We start from the raw sequence: 14,469 nt of genomic DNA on the forward strand, positions 1-14,469 counted from the left end.
CCGGACAAAGGGAGGCCGGACAGCTGCGCACCCGCCACAAAAGATTCACTCTTCTGTCAACTCTGTTTACTTAGTGTTGTTTCTGACCTCTGTGCTACACTTGTTGCTAATACATATGCTTATCAAACCATTTTAATTGGCTTTCTTCATAACAGTAGTCACAGCGCTTTTTTTTTTTTCCTGCATGTGTTTCCAAACAACTTAATTGACTTCTCTAATATTCGTCCTCTTGGGCTCTAAACAACGCGTTTCTCCCGCACGCTTCCCGGCCTCCGGGAAAAGGGACCAGGGGTGTCTGCATGGAAAAACTTCACCTTTCAGAAGGCATGGCCGTGCAGGGACATGGGTACCCGCACCCCAAGGGCACAGCCGTGCCGCCGGGTTTGCTCCGGCTGGCACAGAGGATCCGGGCCGCGCGTGATGAAGTGTCTGGCTGTCCCCGTCACGTCCTAAATATGTTTTTGCTTTCTTTGTGGCACTCGGTGGACTGGTGCCAACCTGAGAAGACCCGGAGCCGCCCTGGGAGCTGCCCGAGGATGAGGAGCGCAGCCCGGCCCGGCCATCCCGCTCCTCCAGCCCCGGAGCCCTGCGGCCAGGACAGCCGGCGGGGAGGCGCCGAGAGCCGGGATGCTCCGGCCTGGGATGCTGGGATGCAGGGAGTGGCGGAGAGCAGCCAACCTGCCCCCCAAACCACAGAGCCCCGAACACCACTCCCTCAGCCTTTGCCGTCTATATTAATCGCTTCACTTGAGCCTCGCCCTCCTTCCTTTTTTTTTTTTTTTTTCTTTCTTTTTTTTTTCCCCTCTCAATTTCGTAATTAATTGTTGCACTCGGGTTTGTAATGGAAACAATCCTGCCAGGCCGGATGGTTGTTATGATTTGCTTTCTTTAGCCTTTCTCCCCCTTCGCGAGCATTGTTCGCGGTGACTGTCTGGGCTCAGATATGATGTTGGGACAGCGCCTCCCTTGAAATGGAAACAGAGGCCTGAATAAAGAAGGGTGGAAAAAAAGTACTTTGTAGTCTGCATCGTCCATCTTTAATTCAGAGACGCATCTATACTCCTGGGAGCGCCGCCTTTGATCTCTTTGATTTTTACACCAGATCTGTTATGGACTAAAATTCCTAGGTTTTCCATAGAAACATCTCCATTCCTTCGGGATATTGATGTTTTCTTCTTCCTAGGGGTTATGATATGGTAAATCAGATTCAGAAAAGCATGGACAATGCCAGCATTCATGGGTCGGGGGGCGGGGGTGGGGGGGCGGGAGCCTCTCTCTCTTCTCCCAATGAATCAAAATATTGTTTATTCTGTTGCTCTTTAAGCCCAGTCACTTCAGCTGCCTTTCAGTGCCTTCAACTCTGGAAGAGGGGCAGCAGCAGCAGCAGCAGCAGGTTGCGTTGCCATGGGGACCCTACTGTATGGCAGCAGCGCCAGCCCCAAAGACAATGCCTCGCAAAGGGGCTTGAAAAGTGAGGTTTCTCCCTTTGCCACGCAGCCACTTCCGATGGAGCAAGCATTCTCCTTTCGGGACCCTCATCTTGTCACTAGAACAATGTCTATCTTCGCCTGCCAATTTTTTTTCTCTATCCTGCCTTTGATCTATAAAAAATCAAAAGAACAAAGTCAGGGGAGAATAGGGAGCTTTTTTTGTTGTTGTTGTTGCTGATGCACAGAACAGGCTTTTATAATTTGGGTCTACTTTTGTGCCTGAGAATTTCAGGGGCAGGGAAGGAGGGTAGTCCATTCGTGTGTTGGGCTCTCTCCAGTCCTGACGACCCTGGGCATGGCGTGTGCCAAAAGCCCCCCTCCCTGTCCCCTCCTCCTCCCCAAAGCAACCAGGAATAAGCACGGGTGCTGCCCAAGCTGGGTGTCCCCCTCAGCCTTGGCCCTAAGACTCTCCTACAGGTTGGGGCTTTCCCACCTGCTGGGCCCAGGACACCTCTGGGGTGTCAGTGACCCTTGCTTAGGGCTCAGACAAGATAACCCAAGCCTACTAATTAATGCTGATGTTAATAACAGATGTGCACAATGAAAAGCATGCCCATCACACTACATTTCAACAAATGATGCAAAATTATGCTGTTCCCCAAGTCATGGTTTTGTGTAAATGTTAGAGGCATGGATGTGAGGCTAACACCCTTTTTGGAAAAATCAGACAATTCTGGACCATGTGAGGCCACGAGATGCTGAAATGTTGGAAAAAGAACTGGAGTGTCCATGCAAATACATCAGTGTGCATTTGACTTCTTTGTTTGTAAGTGGCAACAGTCATCACATGTGTTGGACAGGCCATAAATAATCCTAGACGAAAAACTGGGGCTAGCTTTGGTTCTTTCCAGGAGGACAAGTGACTGGTTGAGTTCACATGTGACTCCATGCATGTAACCCTCCCGGAATTAACCTTCATTATTTGAATCCAGCTCAGATCCTTGCCTTGCTTCCAACAGCGGGAAGTGTTGATTTCTCCAAAAGGATTGCATTACAGCTACTTCCTTTTCATTAAAATGCCAGCAGAGGAAATAACAGAAATGACTGGTCTGTGCTGTATCGATTTCACTGGCTTTGGTGCCCTGGTTGAAACGTGTTCCTGCACGATTCACTGATTAACTCCATCACAGGCTGGTTTCCTACTCTGAAGGAGTCAGTTTCTGGGCAAGAGAATATGGTAGGTTGGGAAGAGAGTAGAAGTTAGAGGAAGGTTTATTATGAAACTCAGACATCCTTGGTGAGAGCTTGTTCTCTCTCTAGTTACCTTTCCTTAGTTATTTTTGAAAGGAAATCACCATCTTCAAAATGCCTAGTTGAATTCAATTAATGTAGCCAATGGTATCAGACCCCTTGTTTGGGTTTATACTGCAAATGGAGGCAGATTCACCCCTCACTGGACGGCTGTAAGCAGGGACTGGGACTTGCTTGGGTTCCTGGGACAACTCAGGGTCCTCACTTCAGCATTTATGTCAGACAGACACAAAACAGGGTGACACAGCCTTTTTCCAGCAGGAGAGAGCCACAGGTGGGCACATGGGTGTCGGAGCATTGTAGGCCCCAGCAATGAGCTGTGGCAATTTCAAGTCTGGCTTTAGATCACAACTGGAATGTTCTGGGTGCACCATCCAGTACATGGAGGGAACCAAGTCTCCACTGCTGCATCTGCCTGGCATCACCTAACCTTTACCAGCGCCTCCTGGCTATTGCCTACAACCTGCATTGGATATTCAAACCCAGATCCCATGCCATGCCAACAAAGATCCTCCTCTCAGTGCCCAAGAGTTGACCCTTTACCCTCTGAAGTGTCCCTTTTCCTCGCAGTCAGTGCCCAGAAACCACAGGAGCGAGACTGGCATAAAAATGATCGCTGAGGTAGTGGGTCTGCATGGCTCTGGGAAGACTTGGGGACACATCCACACCATCCACATGCACACCATCCACTTGCAGGCAGTACCTTGGCCTTGCAGAGAAGGGATGGAAGAGGGCTGTGTTTCGTCTCTCTGAAAGATAACCACTGGAAGAAGATGTGGCAGGCCTGGGGCTCAAGATCAAATCCCCTTGCCTGCTCCTCCAGTCCCGCACATACACCCCAGGGAATCGACTTCCCACCCTATCTGGTCACATTCTCTTCCCAAGATTAATTGTTGGGTCATGGCTGATTCACTATTGTGTCAGCCTGAAAGTGCCTTTCTCCTTTATCTCTTTTTTTTTTTTTTTTTTTTAAGTGCTTTAGTCAAACTTCAGGCCCCAAACTTTTCCCTCGTCCCCCATCCTTTAGGGAGGGGGGCTGCTACCCTGATCCGACCTTCCGAGCTGAGGTGCATCAGCCATGCCTCTTAGCTGTACAATTATGGGCACTCCCTAAATGCTGCTTTAATAACAGAGTTTGAAAAAAAGTCGCAGCGGGTCGGTGTTCAGGAAAGAAGCGAGATGCCTGGAGCGTCTCTCTCTCCCCCTCAAACACACAGACACACTTGGGACGGCTTTGCGGGGGGACGGAGACGGTGCACCCACCCACAGATGGGTGACACCCTCTCCGCGGGAAGCCCCGGGTCCCTCCGGGCTGCAGCGGCCCTGGAAGGCGCGGGCGGAGGGGAATACAGGGGGGTGGCTTGGGAAAGCAGCAGCCTGACCGCAGAGTTGGGATCCACGGAGAGCCACGCACGGCCCCGAGGAGAGTGGAGGGCGGTGTCTCCGCGCAGTGGATGGGACCGGGGGAGCCGGCTGGGGCCGAAGGCATCGCCCCTCCGCAGCGGGCAGAGCCGCGTGGGGAGCGGGGCAGGGCTGCCGTGCTCACCTCCAGCCTCCTCCCGTCCTCCGCCCCTGCCCTGGCACCCGCACCCGCACCGCGGGGACCCCCGGCAGGCACGGCCGGGATCCCTGGGCAGCGGGCGGGCACAGCCCCTCGGAGCGCCCCGGCCCCGCGGGGACCCCCGGCAGGCACGGCCGGGATCCCTGGGCAGCGGGCGGGCACAGCCCCTCGGAGATCCCTGGCACCGCGGGGACCCTCGGCAGCGGGATCCCTGGGCAGCGGGCGGGCACAGCCCCTCGGAGAACCCCCGCACCGCGGGGACCCCCGGTAGGCACGGCCGGGATCCCCGGGCAGCGGGCGGGCACAGCCCCTCGGAGCGCCCCGGCCCCGCCGCCCGCCCGGCTCTGTCCCGCGGGAAGCTCCCACCCACTTCCCGCTACCGTGTGAAACTGCTGAGCCTGCCACTCATTTCCCTGCCAAAGCCGCCCTGTGAGGGGTGCTGGGAAGGAGACACAGACACCTTCATATCTCAATTTTTCTTCTTTGGACAGGAAATGTGTGTGGAGAGGGGGGTCGAGATCGTAAATTTCATTGATTACTTGCAGACTGTACAGAGTATATTCAAGCTTTCATGACAGCTTCTGGAGACATAACGACTGGACAATATTGCCCGAGCACTACAAACTCTCTTTAACAACTACAAAGAAATCAGCAGGTAATTATAGGCTCGATTGTATACATAATAGGCATCGGAAATCGGAGAATAACTGTAGGCAGCGATTCTGAACCAGAAGAAGAACTGTCGCGCTTCAAACTCTCATACAATAGCTGCTCATTGTGCTGGGTGTCTTATTCTAATTACAGATACCTGCACAGCATAGCAAATATAGGAGAGAGACACTTCCTTGATCTCCCTGCCAGCAAAATTCATCCTTTGGAAATTAAAGATACAAAGGCAAAGCAAGCCATGTGGGTATTCCTGAAACAGGCGATGATGCTGCGCTGTGCCCTCTGCTCTGGAAGAGAGCTTTACTCCAGCGCAAAATTCTCCGGAAAAGGAGCAGAATTTCTGACCGGAATTGGACTGCTGGCAAAAAAAAAAAAAAAAAAAAAAAAGCATCCCCCCACAAACTTTTCTCGAGGTGCCTAGAGAAAAGGCTAATAAATATAAAAGAACGTCCGACCAAAATTAGCCGAAAACAACAATCGCTTCGGGAATACATCAAGCCCATATTTTAAATAGAGGTTATAACATTCGAAATTATTTTTTCTTGACACTAGGAAAAAAATAGACACGCTTGCCTTTCTATACCTAAGGGAATATAAATATTTAATTCTGATATAGGGATTTTTCCCTTTTAAAAAGATGGTTTTGTTTTGAAATCATTATTGACAGCGCCTGCACAGAATAATCTGTCTCTCCTTTAACTGATTCTTTCTCTTTCCTAAGGACTCTAAATCCCAGCAAAATCAAGGAGAACACTCCTAAACACTCTAAAAACTCTCCCGATGTCGACGCCCATTCCATTCGAGTGCTTCCTCAAATCCCGTTTCCTCCAGGTGAAGTTTTCCAACGAGTTCCCTGGCCAGGAGCCGGGGCGGTGCGTGGCATGTGCGGCTGTGCGTGGGGACAGCCCCGCACCGCCCGTCCCCCCGGCTCTGCTCCCTGCTCCCCCTGGCAGAAACGAGCCCCGGCGCTCTCCTCACAACTTCGCTTTGAATATCATCTGGCCTGAAAGTTCACTTCGGTTGTTTTGCCTCTAGGGGTACGTGCTATGTTATTCTAGGTCACTCGTGACTTACAAGCCTAAGCAAACATGTATCCACATCAAAACCCAGCCGCACAGAGGCAAATAATCCGAGGTATCATTTCAGCCCGTGGGGAAGGCTGTTTGCAGCAGGTCAGGTTTGGCTCTGTCGGGAGGCAGAGCGGGGAGCCGAGCAGGGTGCGCTCCCCGGAGCGGCGGGGGCGGCGCTCGGCAGGCGCTGACCTTTGCCGTCTGTGTGACCGCGGGGCGCGGGGCTGGGCACGCCCCCCGCGCGTGTCCGTGCCAAGGCAAGCGCACTCATCGGGCAGCAGCCAGCCTCCTAAGAAATTAGATTTGGATTCCTCTCGATTGCAAATATCTTATTTGTGAAGTCCGATTGCTATTTTTTCTAAACATAATTTTCTGCCTAGTTGTAAACGAGATAATATAATTGTCGATTCAAAAATTTCCAATTATTTATAGAAATAAATTCTCTGTCTAACTGGCAACGAGTAATAGCTAAATGTCTCACTCGGTGCCATTCCATCCCGCTTCTGCAACAACTGTTTTGGCTAAGCTAGGTTACTGGTTTTAGCCTATCTGTTTGGGTTTAATGCCAAGTTAACGTTAGATCTGAAGAAAGATGTTCGTATAAACATGAATCAATTTTTTTCAAAATGATCCTGACTAAATCGTGACGTGAAAATAAAACACACAGAGAGAGATGGAGGGGAAGTGCTGTTTCCCAAAATTGAAAGACAGTAAAAATTGATCATAAAAAAAAAAAAATTCTCCAGATGAAGACAGTAAAGGTAAATCAAAGCAGAGCAGCTGTTTGCAATATCACTTGTACTTTTCCTGTTGGGCTGCGCAATATTTTACCGACTGGAAGTGCTAGCAAGATGTGCAGGTATCCGCTTACATCAGAAACTGCATTTGGTATAAATATTCTGTTCCAGAGAGCCGCTTTGTCACGTTTCCAAATAATAAAGTATCCTTTGAAACAAAAGCCGCACATCAGGTGTCATTCTATTAATGAATGATGCTCTGCCTCATAAATATGAAGGGTGACTGTATTTATGAACGGTGACTGTTTTCTGCTCCATGCCCTCTCCGTCCCGTCCCGTCCCGTCCCGTCCCGTGCCGCCTCTGACGCGGAGCGCGGAGTCGCGGCCGCCGCCCTGCCCGCCCGGCAGCCCCCCAGAGCCGCCCGGCTCCAGCCCGGCAACCACCGGCTCTGCCGTGCCTTCCGAGCAGGCTTCGGGGAGATGCCTTGCACTCCGGGCTTCAGCGATCAAATTCACGCGTAAAATACTCCCGCCAAATGGCAACTTTTGTTGGTTCCCCTAAAGTTTTGTGATGTTTGCCCAATTTCAACAAGAGAGGCTTGTGAGAAGAAGGTTAGGTCAGATTTACATCAGGGTAAGCTGCGTGTCTCCATCCTTTAGCCTGTGTCACCTGTGAACTTCTCAGGTGCGTGGTTGCACCTCTGCCCTCACATCTGTGCCATCAGCGGGTCGGGACAGTGTCTGGGCTGAGAGGATGTGTGCCATGATACGTTTGCTATAGCCAGTCCCAAAACCCCAGCTGCTAGTGCAGCTCGACAAAGCCACGCTGTGAATTGGGCAGATTAAGAATCTGTTGATCGCCCTGGCCACAAATTCGCTTTTCTGACCTTATATCCTGTACGGACGATCCTTTGGTATGGTCTGGTTTGGGCTTTTTTAAAGCCGACTCTTACTTTACGTGTTAAATAGTCGGCTCTTTAACCAGCAACTAGCGATCATCAGACATTAATTTATACGGCTTTTACAAATACCTAAGCTATTTAAAATGCTGAACTGGGTTGTGTGTGGCAGGGAACATCTATCTATTGAATAGGCAGTGTCACACGGTAGCATGCTCTCTTGTCAAGGGTGATTGTGTTTTAGGCAAACATTTGAGCAAACATAAAGGCAAAGGTCAAGTACTGTTCAGTTGCAGTGTGTGCTAATTCACCTAGCTAACCAATGGGGCAAAAGTTGCATTTTCTGCGAGCACCGCAGACCAAACCTCTGCGAAGGGCATTATTAGCTGTGAGCCGGCTGTGATCGTTTCCAGACAGCTCCCGGGTGGAAGGGCTGGAAGCTCGGAGGGTGCCCGGGGTGCAGCTACTGCACCATCACCTCCCGTTGCTAACAAGTGCCTTCCAATAAGCTGGTGGTTTTTGTACAGGTCTGACCTCATCCCTTTTTTTTTTTTCCTTTTTTTCTTCTTTCGTCTTTTCCTTTCTATTTATTTCTTTCCTGGTATTTGTTTCCTCTCCCTTCCCCTCCCCCGGACAAACGAAGATGGGCTGTCCATCGCCAGCCGGCTCGGTGCACTGAGCAACTCCGGAGGAGCTGGGCGAGCAGAGACCGGTGGCAGGGAAGTGCAGTTTGGCTCCTCATTGAAAGTGCGTGGGGAGGAGGGGGAGGAGGAAGCGAGTTACTTTATAATCCTCATTCCTCCCCACGTCGTCGCAATTTTTAAAAAATCCATGTTTTGAATAGGAAAGGTTGGAATTTATTTCTGAGGGTGATCTACCTGCCGATTTTCCCAAGCAAACCTTACTATCTCTCATAGGATTTTTTTTTCCTGCTATCTATAAAAAAAAAATAGAGAAGAATCAAAGGACTGGATGATGGTTGTCACACTCACAGCTTAGAAGTGTCTCTCGCTCTCTCTCTCTCTTTTAAGGGAAAAAAAAAGAAAAAAGAAAAAAAATGATGACCCATTCCTTCCTTCTCGGTTCAGCCTGGAGGGCTCGCACTTTGAATCAATAGTCATTTTATTTGAACCAATGGCTGTGCTTCCACCCAGCCTGTACGTACAGTACTTTTCATAATAAACAAGGAGTTCACAGTTGTGGTTTTAAGGCACTCAGGTCTGGGGGATGCACGTGCAAAATAAATAAATAAATACATAAATAAACAAACAGATAAATAAATAAATAACATTACAGTGGGATTAAAAAGAGATCAACCCAAAAAGAAAACCCTAACAAACAATCAAATAAAAACGATTATTTTGAACCCAGGCGAAAACTCATTAAATTCTTACTTGTTGCCTTGTGGCACAGAGGCACTCGCCTCCCAGTCCCTCACCGTGGGGTCTGGCTCTGCCTGGCTCTGCTGCTGGGAGAAGCGGGAGGATTTTTTCTTTTTTGACAAAACTCCAAGAAGAACATCAACAACTTTAGAGACGTGATTCTGAGCGCAAAACTGGTTTATGGCTAAAATGACATTAAAATCACGAGGGCATATTTTCTTTGCAACGCAAACTTTAAGCACAAGCATACACTCATGAGAAAACACGTTAAAAATAATAATAAACTTACCCCCGCCTGCCAAACCATCACAATTTGTGGGACTCTTCTTTGATGCTGCAGACAACTTGACCCTTTAAGCCCTGCATTAAACACGGTGGATACAGTGAAACAGGAATAAAATTAAGGAAAAAAAAAAAAAAAAAAAAAAGGTTTGTCATGTATTTCTAAATAGTTTAATCTTCAACTGTCTCGGATTTCTTTACAACTCACTGGCTACGGTCCTATAAACACCACCTGGGCAGTTTCACAAGCTTTAAAGTTTTGTGCGAGTGTGTGTGTGTGTGTGTGTGTGTGTGTGTGCGCGCGTGTGTGTGTGTGTGTGTGTGTGTGCAGTAAGTTGTTTAAAAGGCATCGTTACCATTCAGAGGTATAAAAGTATTGCCCTGATCTTTGGCGTGATGGGATTTGGGTTTTGGATTTGGAAGGGGTTTTTTTACATGCACCTCTCATTTTACTTAACTTTTTAAAGATGGGAAAAGCTGTAAGCTTTAGTTTTCGAGAGACTTTTCTCGTTATTCATCTGTTTGGTCGCCTTAGCTGCACAAAAGCGTATCAGCTGCGTTATGAAAAATGGCCTAAGCCCAGAGAATGTCACAGTGGTCGACTTATTATTTTAGCCCTTCTTAAAAAAAAAAAAAAAAAAAAAAAAAACTCAGGGAAAGTTTGCTTTTGATGAATTCAATAAAAGCAGCACTGCAACGGAAGAGATTTTAAGCTAAAATCATACAGCATGGGGGCAAAAGCTTAAATCAGCCAGATGGCCAAAGGTAGACAGTCTGCCCCCACTTTAAACCAATCCACCGAAGTTACAGTCCTCCAGACTTTCAGCTTCTTATTATGTTTATCGTGCTTTGTCCCACTTCTGCCCCCTCCCTTAAAAGTATAAATAAATAAACAAAAGCGAGTTTTTGAAATTCATATGGCACGAATAGTTTTTCTTTCCTCCTCAACTCAGGATTTTTGGCTTTTTTTTTTTTTTAACCTTTTTTATGTTTTATTAGTTTGAAAAAAGACACGGCATTCATAGCCCCTGGGCAAGGTGTTACTTTTTAATTTACCAGCACCTCATGTCTCATCTCCAGGGAGGGCTTCCCGGCCGTAACCAGAAAGGACAAATCTGTGGGACTGCAGGGATTGCAGCCGAAGGCTGTGCTTTGAATCAGCTCCTGTCCTTCTTATGACTAGTAAATATATCTAAATAATAACTGCGATTAATAATTATAACAAAAATTAATACCACAGACTAGTGATTGTGCGGGGCAAGGGGTTGAATTCGATGTGGGCTTGGTTTATTGTTAGGAAATACTCATAAACAGCCCTAAAACCACTAGTAAACTCTAATCTACTCTGTCGGAAGAAGCTTTGAAATTCTCGTGATCTCAGTGGCGCTCGGAGACTGCCATTGGCTTCCAGAAAGTTGTCCTGGCTGTAAGCGAGGGCAGAGATGTGGCACCTTATCCTGAGTCCGAGGCTGTGTCCACCTGCTTTAGCAACAGGACAGAGTTTCTGGTCTGCTGGACCGAAGGACGTAGTTCTGACTGCGCAGGGGTGACAATAATCTGACAGCCCTGCCCGTCCTGCCCGGGCTCCTCTCTCCTCTTGCCCCTTTTCCACAGTTCTCCAATCCTGCAGACCAAGGCTCCTCAGCTCCCAGTGGGAGGGGGGCTGCAGCCACCCGCAGGTGCCCCAGGCCGAGCTGCCCCCTCACCTCTGTCCCTGCCCGCGGGACCGGGAGCCGGAGCTCCGGAGCGGGCGGGGCCGCTCGGCCAGGCCGGGCCGGGCCGGAGCATCCCGGGGTCCCGGAGCGGGGCAGCCCCGGCGCTCGCACAGGTACCGCGGCCACCGGAGCGCAGGTCCCCGAGGGGCGGCTGTCCCCACCACGGGGGAGCCCCGAGCCCACGCCTGGAGGCGGTCGGTGCTGCTGCCACCAAGGGGGACCCAAGGTCCTGCCCGTGGTCCTGTCTGCGAGGGGGAATGCTGCGGGCAGTGCCCGGGAGCCGAGGGCTATCCCCGAGAGCCGGCTGTTTCCCCGGGACAGCGGGGATTTGAACTCTTGATATTTGACTTAATTTGTAAACGAGTAAACGAAAGAGAGAATAACGCTGCTAAAAGCCAGCTACGGAGTGGAGGAAGGAGCGTGGTTTTGCGTGGGTGAGTGGGCGAGGTGCGCACTGGACACTGTCCCCTTTCAAAGAGCAAATTTACTGCGGACTTTCCTAACGCCTGAGGACCTCCGGGAATGGCTCCTCGACAGGCGCTGCCGGGGCGAAGACGGCACCAGTCACGACAGTGGTCAGGAGCAGAAACCAGTTTGGTCAGGAGCGGAAACCAGTTTGGTCAGGAGCGGAAACCAGTTTCCAGTCGTTTCCCGGCTGGCGCAGAGGCTTACGAGAAGAGCTCAAATAAGAGTGGAAAGATGCTGGCCGGAAAAACTTTGGGAAAAGCAGCTCCTCCACTCGTGTGTGAGTGAGCTGAGGAGCCCTGGGCACCGGGGTGTGGGCAGGGACCTGTGTCCCTCTTAGCCACCCCTGACCTTCGGCGGCCCCCGCCGCTGCCCAGCGCATGGATCTAACTTGTGCTCCTGCCTCCACCTGTGGCTGCGCTTAATGGGCCAGCTCGGTGTGGGCAAGAGAGACGTCCAGGGGAATCCTCATGACCTTCTGGACGCCTTTTCCCCAAAACGCTTGGGAAATCCGTTAAATCAAAGACTTCCAGAGGCTGGAAATCGCCCCTTGCATCCCCAAAGAACGCAGGCTGGGGAAATTTGAAGAGGGGAATGACATCCCCATCCCGCTGGAAATGACAGCGCACCGTCGAGGACCGTTTAGAAAACTTGGAGGAAGCAGTAAAATCTGTCGACCAAATAAGTTTTGGTTTTGATTTAGGAATATTTTATTGCCCATAAAATAATATCGATTCTGAACGGTTTTACGGTAAAAGGGGTGAATCAGAGGATAAAGGGGTACGACCCAGTCACATGCTGCCAGAAGCGTACCTGCCCCTGCTTACACTAATGATCTGGACAAAGGACCCCGCTGCCCTTCGGAGCTGCCCCCTTTGCCCTTGCCCCCAGTGCTTCCCTCTGCGTGGGACAGGTCCCACCGCCCTCCCCAGTGCCGCTCAGCCCCGGGCTGTGCCTGTGCAGGGCGCTTGAGAACCCCTGGATATGCGATGCTGTGAGCGCTGCCGGCGTTACCTTCATCCCCCGCGTCCCTCGAGGGACGACGAGGCGAGGGCGCCCCGCATTTTGGAGCGGGTGAGGGGACAGGTTGTCCTGGGGTGGGGGTCTAAGCATTGCTGCCTTGGTCACCAGCTGTGCTTCCCTATTCTGACCACTGACTGACTGGACGCTGCCGACACGTTGTGACCCGACTCCATCGGGATCCGGGCCCACAGGGTCGGCTCTGTCCGTTCATGCCGGACGTGTGGTCATGTTTGCAGTGTGCAGGATATCAGACGGGCTGGGGTGTCCCCCCAGCTGTAGGCTGCCCGTGAAACGCTGGTTTTCAATCCCTGCCCCGCTGTGTTACCGCTCCTCTGCTCTGCGAAGAAGCTCTGGCTCTGAGGCCCCTTGCTCTGGACTTCACACCTTCTGAGGACCGACCCTGGAGCGCTCAACCAACCCAAACTCCCCTGAAGTAAAGAGGAATAAGGTTTTTTTCGGTTTTGATCCTCCGGGCGTTTTCTCAAGGCAGGACTCAGCCAAGGAACGGAGAAATGTGGAGGTCGTTCCCCCTGGCTGCCCACTGCCTGCTAGGGACGGGCTCGGGGGCAGAGGCATCCCCGGCGGTCCTCGCAGTTCTCGAAGGCTGTGCCTTGTTTCAATGTTTGCTTCCCGTACTGCAAATGTCACCAGAATGCAACTTTAGTGCTTTGTGGTTAATATTTTTCGCCCGAGGTCTATCACTGGCATTAATTGTCCCAATAAATTGAGATATAGTGTGCATAACGCAATGTAACAATATGGTTATATTCCACGTGTATGACTTAATTAAGCTATTTGCAGCCTGATGCTGCAAGTCAACGGGTGTGCAAGTGGATTAACAATGTACTGTTCTCGTATCCTCAGGACGGTGCATAATTACTTTACTGGTGGTACATATCAATTTTTGATGATTGCAGAACACATGCTCACTTTACCAACAAGCGCTTTAATAACTCTCCGTTGTGTTTTTAAAAAGCGTTGTTTGGAAATATTTGGAAGCCTCTGCAAATAATGCCCGAGGTTCGTGGCGCGAGGTTTACAGCCGACCTCTGATGGAGCGCGGAGGTTGCGAGGCAGAGCCCAACCTCCCTGCCCGCTCCCGGGGCCGGGCCGGCCGTCGAGGCACCCGCCAGGTCCCTGGGGACGGGGGAGAGGCGGGGGTAGCGTGCCCCAGCACATGCTTCTGACATTTGCCAGCGGAGTAATGAAATTAGGAAACTCGATTACAGGGCGGCGGCGAGCCTGGGGAGCCCCGGCTCTTTGTTCCCGGGAAGATGGCGCCAGGGTCTGGCCCGTGGGATTCAGCGTGTGCCTCTCCAGCAAAGGTGGACGAGCGCCGACCTTCCTGGGGGCGATTTAATTTAATTTCTGCAGCCTGATGGCGTTGGGGAGGCAGGTACCAGCCACGAGAGCGAGTTCCCCGCGCACGCCGAGCGGGGCCGGGCTGCCCTCCCGGCCGGGCACCGCCGCCAGCCCCGCGCTCCGCAGCCCGTCCCGAGCGCACGGAAACAACAAACAGCGCGCTGAGAGCTGGCACACGACACTGGCACACGACACCGGCACGCTCAGGCGTCCCTGGGAGCCCGACAGGGGTGGCCTCGAGGGGCCGGGCTGGGTGCGCCTGTCTGCGGGCTGGGCTCGGGCTCCGGCGTAACCAAAGGCAGATGGGTTCCTTGGCTTGGGAGGGCGTTTAGCAGCTCCCGGCCGCCGGGGCTGGCTGGAGAGAGGGCTGCCAGCCCGGCCGGGGTGGCGAGCAGCCCGTGGTGCCGGCCGAGGACAGCGGCCCGCGGCCTGTGCTGGCCATGGCCCCCTGCTCCGCGCCCCGCTCCGCGCCCAGGCGTGGTGTCGCTGCTGCTCCAGAGGAAGGAGAAGATTTGTTCTAGTACCTGAAGCAGGTGATGTTTATGCAGAGACATCTGAATGAC

At 51.5% G+C, this 14,469-nt stretch overlaps 1 protein-coding gene across 1 annotated transcript in view; it reads right to left on the reverse strand.

The window, feature by feature from the left end:
- Nucleotides 1–9,360: 9,360 nt before the first annotated feature.
- The window catches only part of ZIC4 (Zic family member 4), a 34,973-nt gene continuing 29,864 nt past the window's right edge, over nucleotides 9,361–14,469 (reverse strand). Inside the window, exon 4 of the transcript XR_004418833.1 lies at nucleotides 9,361–9,419. The gene's annotated coding sequence lies outside the window, so the exon portion shown is untranslated. The remainder of the gene's footprint in view (nucleotides 9,420–14,469) is intronic.

Source organism: Catharus ustulatus, chromosome 10, assembly GCF_009819885.2.
Source record: "Catharus ustulatus isolate bCatUst1 chromosome 10, bCatUst1.pri.v2, whole genome shotgun sequence".
Classification (NCBI taxonomy): Eukaryota; Metazoa; Chordata; class Aves; order Passeriformes; family Turdidae; genus Catharus; species Catharus ustulatus.